We start from the raw sequence: 12,214 nt of genomic DNA, 5'->3' as shown, positions 1-12,214 counted from the left end.
GTACAGTCAAATACATTTTCATATGAAATCAATAATCGGTTCGTACTGATACTGTCACCCATAATGGGCACAGTTGAAAAGGTCACTGATAGCAGATCTATATAACTGACGTCTTACTTAATAACGTTTGTAACGTGCAAGTGCTGCCACATATGGGCTTTATGCTTAAAAGTAAATCAAAGATGTCTTAATGTATACAACTATTTCCCATTGATTTTTATTAAAAACGGTAGTCAGGGGCACAGCTAGATCTAAACAAAAACGTGTAGGCCCGATGGTTCCCTGTGAGTTTTTGGACTTTTTTTATGTGCATTACACAAACTAAATTACATTTGCAATGATAACAATAAAATCAAGCAATACACCCTGCACGTAGTTTAAATAAAGAAACGTGCTTTAGAAAAGGAAACACAAACTTTTGTTCAAGGTGTTTGAGTAGCTATTAGTTTTTATTGCATTTTGGGGGTTCTTAAATTTTGTCATTTTTCAAAAATTGTGCAAATACCACTGATTGGGGGTTGGGGAGGAGCATTTAGATAAGGTTTGAACTAACCCTTGAATGAATATCATGACATACATTCCTCTTGTTTTGTTTAAAAATCCTTCAACTTATAATTCCTGGAGTATGAAATACGATTTGGAATAGCAGCTTTACTGTTTCCCAATAACTGGTGGGAGTAAAAATATTTGTGAAAACAAAATAAGGCCAATTTTACCGATGACCTATGCAGGGGAAATCCTCCCCGTCTTACGACGTTTTCTGAAAATATTGGCATTTCCAGACAATTTGACGTATTACTAAACCTGGTTGGGAATGAGTCATCACTTTATTCATTCCAAGTCTCTGGCATCGATGTCAAATATGGAAAACTGGTATAAAAGGCTTGGTTTGGATTGTCGTGACAGGACTGCATTATTATTATTATTGGAAATCGGACGGCGGAAATAACCGATTTTGCGCTCGTGGTTTACATACATTTCCGAATTACGCTCGGCCTCTTCCGGGCTGTTCTAAGAATTATTATAGGAAATATCGTTGGTATTTGACGGTGGTATCGCAATGTTTGGGGAGTTTGTTATCTTCGTCGGACCAGCCCGAGTGTTTAATGGAAATTATTGAACCAGGCGAACACTTGTTGCATTTTACCATCTAATGTTGAGAAAAATGAGAATCAAAGAAAATTAAAGTGTATTATCTATAAATTGACGTTCACATCTGGAATCGAGTGCATGAAAATGTTATTGGAAGAACTTCGAAATGCGCTAGATTAAAATAAAGGTAAGAGACGTTACTATCATGTTTTGGCTTTTATACCAGAATTATAAAAACAAGATATATCTTGTCACTTCTCATAAATATATTAGAAAAACAAATGTAACTTAATACTAAAATATTTCCTTTATTATGAAGATGCCAAACTGGGCTACAGATAATGGGTTTTAATTGACCAATCGGTTATCGAGAAGGTACTGAGTAATTTAAGCCCAATGTTGTTTTAAATTTTAATTTTTGATAAATCTACTGTATAATTATATCGAAGTGAAAAGATGAGTTCAAATGTCAACCCCTGACGTGGAACAAGACGAGAAAAAATTGCAATGCATAGGATTTTTTTTAAATCAGCCCATGGAGTCATTCAGAGATTTGTGTAGTAAGCGAAACATAAGTAGGGTGGTGGCGGTAACAATCTGTAAACAAACGAACGGTATATCATGTTGCTTAAAAGTGTTCTTCAGGCTTACAACAGTGAGACACCAAAACGCAGCTGCAGATATATGGCTGTCATGGTACTTTATAGCTGTTGTGATAATTTGAAAGTACAGCTGTATATTCGAATTGGGAAACAATTGTTTCATTTTACAATGGAGCTATAAAAAATACGACAAGGGTAATAAAATACAGCTGTTTCTATATCTATAGCTATTTAATACATCACTCTTTATAAATAAATGGTTTTAGCTGTATATTTTAGAGCAACAATTAAAGATACATTCTCATTCAACAGAGGTTTGATAACGATAAATCTAATCTGTTGTAAGCATAGTGAATACGGCCCCAGCACTCGGGTGTACGATAATGGTAAAGATACAGCTGCATTTAAAAGTTGTTGCTATGCTTTGGAATGCAACAACAGCTAAACACTATACAGCCATGGCATAGCTTTTAACGTATAGTCATATGTGACATGCCAATTTTTCGTTGTCGCCAAAAAGGATTTTATCACTTTGTTATTTATGAAGTGGTAATTTGTTAGTACTAATTGAGTAACAAGATAATATCTTGTTAAGGTGAAAACGGCAAATGACCGCCCTAGAATCATCAGAAAAAAACATACCGGTAGCTCTCGATATCATTACTGAACCATACTGTCTATATACATGTAGACTTATTCATATATGCTGTAAAAGGAAATTCAATGACAACCGCCTTTCAAATGTTGAATTATTAAATGATCATGGGTTATCACGGACAACATATTTCATTGATGTAGATGTTCACATCCCCGATACATTCTACGCTATGCATGTATGGAGTGTAACGGAAGAAAGTACCATGGTTGCCGACAATGGTAGCTGTTATGCTTAGTCATTCTTAAATGCCGTCCAGGCTTTTCTTTAATGATGGTTAGCCTGGACTTTTATATAATAAACCATCATTAAAAAAGGCATGGGCGGCATTTTAGAATGACGAATGTTTCCTACAATGCTATGTTCTGAAATAAAGGATTTTGTGTTCTATGTTCTGTTCTGGCCTCTATTGCTCGAATCTTCTTAAGTTGAACAGGCTTAAGTGCTTTAATCCAATAAGTTAAAATACATGCTTAAATTTGATTCTGATAATTGTAAAATGGTGTATTGTGATTATCATTAAGATAATTCACATCTTAAGTATAAAAAAAATCTTTAAGAAGTAAACATTACGCAAATTTGAAAGACAAAATAGTAAAAATGGCTTAATCTTGTTATAAGTGACTTAACGTGACATTCTTATTAAAAATCAATGCATACACATGTATAACAAGCATAAATTATGAGTGATAAACCTTTAATTACTTACTTAATAATGTATTCATTACTGATTAAAAGAAACGCAAAAGTATTAAACGGTTGGTTCTAAAAGATTTACCGTGATCTACTTTCGTCTCATAAGGTAGAAATACCACGTTTTCTGCACCTTTCTTTCAAATTAAACGCAGTATCCTTTATAAGAACCATTGTTTTCGATATCTATCCATCCTCTTTGGAATATTAAAACAATTGTATTAATTGTGGTTTACCTTATTGGAGAGTAAGCGCGCATCTTTAAGAAGTTTCGAGAAATTGGACCCTGTTGTTACATAGAAACGTTTGTGCTACTTGGTACGACATAAGATGAATTCATATACACACTTTGCAGTTGTTGACCGCCTGCTGAGAAAACAAATTGTTTTGCGTTAGCGTATAACAACAAAATAACAACATTATGTAATGCAATATCTGCCCAGAGGCGGCGTTGTGGATATTATGGGAAATTATATATTGTTATTCTTGCATGTATAATTCAAGCAGCGGTTATGAACTATCATCATAGTATTACAACCATTTACGAGAATCGCTTCCTTTTGACATGTGAAGAATACAATCATTTACTCGGTAATACGGTTTTTTTTTTCTATAACAAAAATGAATGTCTCCAGCATGAAAATTATTATCTTTAAAAATCAAAGACTGGCACTGCAAGATTCAACATACTGAAAAGCTAATTAAATGTTGTCTTTCTTGGATGCAACAACTTCTCAAATTTCTCGTTCAAAATCTGACGGATAAACAGATACGTCTTCTTTTGTAATATAATTGGTGTATTGCACACACATACTTATTAGAATTAGAAGTATATCTGGACGGTATTCACGAGCCATCTTAACTCATTTCCGAAGTCATTTTCGTCAGCAAAGTTTATTAAAATAACTTTATAATATCTGAACTAATTTAATATTATTGGTCTGATTCAAAATACATACCTTCATGTTAACACTTATAATTTTCCTTTAATTTGACTTTGAAAAACTGAGAAAATTGACTTCCAGCTAAGAATGACTTAGGACGTTTTATAAAACATCCGGCCCAATTTCTCGAAACTTCTTAAGCTTAACAGGCTTAAGTCGCTTAGTTCAATTAGCCAAAATGGATTTTGATAAATGAAAAATGGTTTATTCTGATAATCATACAAATTATTTCTACAAAATTTCTAAAAAAATCTTGAAGATGTCAATATAACTGTTTAGTTTTCATTGGTGCTGACTCCTATAACAAATATAACATTTTATCTATCAGTTCAAGGCAACGACGTGTATTGTCAACCTTCTATCTTTTGTCGTGTCTTTAAAGTTGACTCTCACAAATTGAAGGTTTTGACAACTTTTTATTTTACTTTTTGTCTTCGAACGTGCAACCCGCAATTTTTGCGAACATACATGGAAACCAGTGATATAAGACTGCTGATAAAAAATCAGATCGCAGGTTTTCATATTTATGTTAAAAAATGATGCTGTATGCATTTTTATGAAAGCGTTAGTAACGCTTTTAGCCATAAATCATTTACTTTCGAACGTAACTATAAAAAACTGCGATTTGATCTTTTGTCAGCAGTCTCGTATCACTTGTGTTCAGATATTTACGCAAAACATGGCTCGACCCAAGACAAACGGTAGAAACTTGTCAAAACATTTTAAGCTGCACTCTCACAGATTGAACGTTTTGACAACTTTTTTATTTTTTGTCTTGGAACGAGCCATTTTTTTGCGAAAATCCATGGTAACCAGTGATAGAAGACTGCTGACCAAAACAACAGATCGCAGATTTTTAGGTTTAAGATCAAATATTAATTTTCGAACGGAAATTTGAAAATCTACGATCGGATTTTTTTGTCAACAATCTTATATCATTGGTTTGCAGATATTTACGCAAACAGTTGCTGTTTCCAAGACAAAAAAAATTAAAAAAGTTTATAAAAATGGTATATCTGTGAGAGTGCAGCTTTAATTGATTTACGTATGTTTTCAATTCCAACCAATCTAAACGTGACCGAACATGGTATGTTTGAACTTCAGATAGGTTCATTATTTATTGAAATAACCAATCAAGCTTTTTTCATGGTGAACAATTGCACGTTTACCTTTCATACATATTGAATGACATGGGGCTCTTGTTTCATCAACGACATTGGTATATTTAATCGTCGCTAACCAAATAACAACTTTCGAATATTAGTGCACACTTTAACACATATATGGAGCCGTGACTATATGTATTGTGATACGGTCTTTTACTGGATGTAACAACCTCACCTTTGCGTACCGAATACTTCTTAAAGGCCTAATTTAAGGAATGTTTGGCTTGATAATCCCCTGTTGTTAATTTCCTGCTAATTGCACTGGTGTCACAATAGGGACCAATTTCTTGTGTATTCGTTCATTGGCCCAGGGCCATTTAGGGTTCATTTCCATGATAAAACCTCCAAAACTGCACAGCAGGATACTCTGATCGGAGATCAGATAAGAGGGATTAAGGCAAGTAGATTAAGATCAATACACAGAGGTTGTGTACTGTACATATTTTTTTTTATTTTATTTTTTTCTACGTTCCGAACTTTGCGACATTTTGATTTTTTTTGCGTAAAGCGTTAATACCCTTTTCAGTCTCGACATTCCATATACAGAGCGGTTACAGTCTCCCTTAGTGTTTCCAGTTGAACTGTATAATGTAGCATACTACCAACTATAAATAATATAGCCAAAACTCGCTGTCGAAGTGGTTGGATCTGTCGAGATAACGATACTTCGATATAACCGAAAAACAAAAGGTGTGTAATCTTACACAACAGATTAAAAATATTCGACATAACCAGACTATCGAGATAACAGAGTTCGACATAGTGAGTTTCGACTTTATATGTCATGGTCTTTAAATTAATAGTCCATTTAAGAAATGTAATCGGCAAAAACTTTTTGTTAAGTATCTGTTTATTTTAAGCTGTTTAGCACAAATGCTTATTCCAGAAATAGCTTAAAGTTATCTGTTAAAAAATACCCGCCTTAAGTAAAGGGTATGGGTTCTCAGACGGTCTCTGTGTTATAATTTTATCGCTGTTAACGAACCGTATCAATCAACTGTTATTTTCAAACTTCGGGTGTAGTTTCTGCTTCCGCAGGACATCCTTTCCAGAATCATTTATGTGAGAAACAATCACGACTAACACAATTAGTCCGCCAGCCACTGACATTCAGCCAAAGGGCATATAGGTCTAATATTGCCAAACCCCTCCCAGAGGTGCTATTATTTGATGAATGAGCTTAAATTGGCAATTATCTGGTGCCGATAATTATCCGATAATCTTATTTATTCCAACATCTATGTATGGTCCTTGGGGATGCAATCTACGATAGTTGGCCAAGAAGCTTTTACTTAACACAAAATTAGTCAGCAATCGAAAATAAAAACCATTTTGTGATGAGTTTTATTATGAGTCACCAAATAGTCTAGGTGTGTCACGTACTTAGTTGAACGTTCATGTATGCTTGAACAAGCTTGTAGTCATACCATGACAATACCAAAACATTTCCTCGTGCATATTTTAACATGGACAATTAAAGTCATTAATCAAACACGCACTAAGACATTATTTTACCTACCTCGTTTTGTTCCCTATAGTATTGTTATATACATAATAATTAAGCTTCAGCGGGCAGCAATTTCCACTGTTATGCACCAGTCAATTGTCCCCCCCCTCCCTCCCCAGGTCCGGGGGTATACCGGGGATAGCTGGGGATATGGGCCCTGCTTTTACCTTTCAGGTGGCCCTGGAGTGCCGGGTGAATGCGGTGGTTTTGCTTTGCGCAAAATATAGCGATGAAGGGCCTTACCTAGGCTCTCTGAGGTGCGAGGGCTTTGGCGAGGATTTTACTATAAGAATGTCCCCGCAGGGCGGGGGTCCTACCCGGGACGGGCTGGACCGAAAGTCAAAATCCCCGCTATATCCCGGACCTGGGGGGGGGACTGGTGGATTACGTTTCCACGCATTGAAACCCACTAGCGCTACTTGCGCGTCTTTTAAGATTAAAATGACACGCTTATTCAAAATCAATACATACACATGTATAACAAACATAAATTTTGAGTGATAAACCTTTAACTACTTACTAAATAATGCATTGATGGAAACTATATTTTACTGATAAAACGGTTTTCTAAAACAAAAATAAAAATTCCATTCACATATCTCGTCTGATAAATAAAAAGTGTCATCGACAAATTAAGGTGCAAGTCTACAACGAGAAGAAATTATTAAATTGGATGATCGCACGGCTACAATTGGTAGAAAGATATAGGATATGAGATCGGCGAAACATGGGAAGGCCTACAGCGGGCCCACTTGAAATACTAGTACGTTTATCAGAAAATATACGGATGACTCATTCTTAAGTTAACAGCTTCCATATACTGAATCCGAAATCCAATATTAGAGATGAATGCCAAGTCGCTCTGGAGATATCAATCTGCCTGGGATCCAATTATAGAAGAGCTGAGCGCTTACATGCAGTTCCTGTAGAATGGATTTTGATAAGTTAAGCTATAATAAAACATTTGATTAATTGATGCTATTTTTGTCGTTGCCTTATTTAAATGATTATAAACTTCACTGATAATGAATGAGTGTTCTATTTGCATGGCAAGAAAATTGGTTGTTGCTGTTGTGTTCTAGAGACTCACTAAAATAAATCGAAAATATTAATATAGTTTTGCTCTCTTCAAAATTTTGTTAAGTTAATTTATCTTATTGTTTGTGTATGAGTCCTTGCGGGTGTGTGGTTTTGTTGCCACTGTTCTATTTTTTCTTTGACTGTATCGGCGTGGATTCGCTCCCCACTAAAATCAGATTTTTCTATGCTTTTTTCCTGAAATTTCCGTATAAAAGTATAATAAAGTTATACTAAAAGTGTTTTCAGATGCATTACAGGGAAAAGAAATTGGCGAAAACATGAGCAACCCTTTTGTAATGTGGAAATTTAAATCGTCGTGAAAAATACATATTTGTGTGGCCGTGACAAAAAGAAAATCGTAATTGAAAAAAATGATTGAATGCAAAAAGTACATGGTCTCGTGGGTATCTGGTGTGGGCTGTTAATGTGTACCCACGTAAGCAATAATTACATAACTTACGATATTCAAAAATTCAAAACTGTTGACTTCAAGGACAACACATGAGATTATATCACCATTTGTTGAACGGTTCCAGCTGTCCGTATCTTAGTTTCAACACTCCTAATGATTTACCACACTTTATTTCGTCATACAGAAAGTGCATTTTACAAAAAAGACCGAGTCCCGTTTAAATTAAACAAACATACGTTTTTATCTAATCGTATAAATCACGAAAAAAATCCGTTGAACGGAGAAAAACCAATCAAACAAATGCAATACTTCGCCCAGCCGAATAGTTCAACTACGGACCTATATCCGTTATAAAACTTACCATGTTGTTCCTGCTTTCTAATTAACTCGTACATGTACGGTATTGATTAAGAACAAGTACTGTCTTCATGGATGGAATGAAAGCTGTTTCCATTATCCCGACTTAATTAAAACATGAACTATTTATACATTTTCTCCTGTCTTATTTCTGGTATTCCGTATACTTATGCATTCGTTTTTGTTACAAATGCAATTGTTCAATAAAGTTTTTTCCTAACGAAATCGCAGTACAGTTTAACATCGTTGGCTCGAACTCCCAGGGACCGGCGAAAATAAATCGAACCTCGGAAAATTCGAGCCAAACGGGAATGCTTACATTCGGTGTAAAGAAATCGGTTATTACATTAAGTTCGAGCCAACGGGGCTACACTGCATTTGAAATATCTATCCGGACCCATGTTCAATCACTTTAGTATTTTATAGTGAACTATTTTCCTTAAGTAAAATAATTATCATTTTAATATTTTTTTTTATATATATTTATCATTTACAGATGTAAGTTGGATATAGGACGAACTGCAATGCTTCGTGTTAAAAGGAGGTTTACTGGAATAGTTTATATGGAACGGTATGTCTTGCACTGGAAATTGCAATAAATCAACGGCCGCGCAAAACCCATTTTCCAGTAAGCTCTTCCAGTGAACGATTTCCCTTTGAGTAAAGAAACGGTTTTATTTTCAAATAATACAATGAAAACTATTAACACATCGAAAACTAAACCCTGTTCGGATGCACAAGACAAGGACAAGGAATTTACGATTTTCGTTTCATAAATACGGAATAAATTTTTGCAATTACAAAATAAAAATAAGAGTCGGATGTCTTTGAAGGGGCAAGTGTACAACCACTACAATTGTATTTTACTTTTCATATTGTTTTTTTTTTTCATTTAAAGTTGCAGCATTGTCATATCATGGACCTATTACTATAGTCACACGTTCATTGACACATATTACAAATGTTCTGGTTAAAGTTGATTGTAATGATCAACTTAGTTTGAACTTTCCCCACCCAGCACGACACTAATTGACGACAATCGAATGTCAGTGTCCCATGGTATTCCCTCATTTATGCAAATTGCCCGGTAAAATATTGAATTTGCACTTCACTTGTCCCCACAGAAAAATCAACCGGCAGCTTAATTGTTGGTTATTCATTGATACTATCGGCTTGACCAGGTCATACTTTGCTGCAAATGGTTGATGCACGCAGCATTAATATCGATATATTTGTGTCCTCATGGGAGTGATTATAAAATGGTGGGGTCAATTATTATGAACCAGCAGTGAAAATGGTGATTTAAATTAAGCAGGTCTATGACAAGCCAAATTGATATTTGATTGAATATGTTTTCATTGGTATAAAATTATTATCGATATATTGTGTATAAAAAAGATAACATGCTTTTATGGAATATTATGTTAGTCGGTTGATCCGTAGGGCTGATTTATGTCAATACCAAACCAGACCGAAGGTCAAGTTCTGTATATCTTGAGGCAGGCACTAGTGGACCTAGGCCACGTTTTATTTCAATAAAGGAGAAAAATACGCCCAACATACACCATTTCAGACAAGACACTGATAAAATTTCTTGGGGAATAGTCCTCCAAACCCCCGGCCAACAATTAAAACCAAATAAATTTCGGTTCTGAGGGAGGGGCGCAAGTAAAAAGCTTCCACCCCTAAGTCACGCCTCAACTAGCGTCAAATGGTGGACCCGCCCCTGATAACTTCATGGATCAAGCACCAAACATTGAATTTCTACCATTTTATATCTTAGTATTTTCTTTACAAAAGCATATTACTTCGACGACAAACGTCTATTTACGAGTAACATATATAACAGTACAAAATGTATTTCGCATAATAATAATAAAGATTACTATGTACTGTCTGATACGGGGTCAGAAAACACAGACTGTTTTTCCGGTTTCCATTTTTAATATTTAAATCATGCAATAACTTTAGAGAAAAAATAAATACATGTAGGTATGTCCAAATACATACACACACACACATATATATATATATATATATATATATATATATATATATATATATATATATATATATATATATATATATATATATATATATATATATATATGTTTTGAAAACGGAACAGTTGAACAGAATATATAGTGTCGCTTATATGTCATATAAATATTTATTGTTCACTCACAGAGTTATTCATTTAATACAGATGCATCAACCACGAAACGCTTGGTGTTGTGGTATTGAGATCATATGGCCTTCCTATATTGAGCAAGACCTATACGAAAACCAAGATTAATCATAAGGAGTTGGGTTTGAAAACTCTGGAAGATCCATTTTAATAGATAGGTATTAAATGTTCCATATTCATGAAGCTGTTGAGCATTTATAAGACATGTCGATTTCATGTAGATTAAGCCAATCCATTATCATACTTTGATAAATGATTATCTTTAACATTTCAGCTATATCATAAAGATATCATGACTGACTGCAAAATTTACAACTTGAATTTCTCTTGAATAACAGTCTCCCGATTTTAAAAAAAGGCTGGGCTTTAAAAATCAATAGTACTGTTTGGCAATGAACTTAGCATTCCAAGTCTATATGAGGTACATAGACGTTTTTATGGGTGCTAAATGTCATTTTGGTTTAGTTCAAATTGCTATGGAAACCAAACCAAGGAACACTCACTGTAAGTGAAACTCTGTAATTGCCTAGCCAGGAGACATGATTTATCTGGGACGAATGTCAATGTTTGACAATCAATTCTATGAAGCATTGCCTCCTGATATTGACTCAGTGTCAACTATCGGCTTTGAGTCATTCTGTGATATATCCTGTCTGAGCTTCTTGGCCAGATACATAGTCAATGATTAAATAAAAATTCCAAGTTTATTTGGATTAACCAGTATTTATTGCAGAATATATTGAACAAAGTACATACGCATCTGAGCTACAGAAATGCATAACATATATGTACATCAGAATAAGGAGTGGTGAAATGTATAGACAGTAAGTCAATCAGAGAATTGAGAATTAACCATAATTGGTATTACTAAGTCTCTCGATCTCTGTTGAGTTATTTAGTCAAGTTTATCTATGACCAACACGTCTGTTCCTAATTTAAAGTATTAACATCATGCATGCATGGACCATATACATATTCAATGATTAAACAAAAAGTCCAAGTTAATTTGAGAATAACTACATGTATAGAAAGTAAATTTTCCCATCGATCTATTAAAATGTTGCATGCAAGCACAACATATGTCTTTAGCATGTACACGAAACAATATAATATTATTATTAACAACTATATGTTTAACATAAACATTTTCATGCAAATTATTTACCAATGTCAGATCATCTCAAAGCAACCATTAAAAATAATATTAAGAATCTAAAACGTCACACACGGAAAACATGTATACAGGTATTAATTCTAAGAAATTATTAATTAAATGATGTCACAATATCTACACCCCCCCCCCATTTTTGGTACGCGGTATTCACTGGCATTTTTAATGAATACCCGATCCTCAAGAGGGAAGAAGGCGATATGCAGACGATCAAATTATGGGTTTATTCGGTACGCAGACTTTTGAAACAGTGTAATTTGTTACGCAATGTTGGGTAAAAATGTAGTAGTACACGGTACAGAAGGTGGACAACTCCCTCAGAAATCATTCTCGTTCACCAGAGTGAT

This window comes from Mya arenaria, chromosome 10 (genome assembly GCF_026914265.1).
Source record: "Mya arenaria isolate MELC-2E11 chromosome 10, ASM2691426v1".
In the NCBI taxonomy this organism is placed as follows: domain Eukaryota; kingdom Metazoa; phylum Mollusca; class Bivalvia; order Myida; family Myidae; genus Mya; species Mya arenaria.
Note: the sequence above shows the minus strand (reverse complement) of the source record.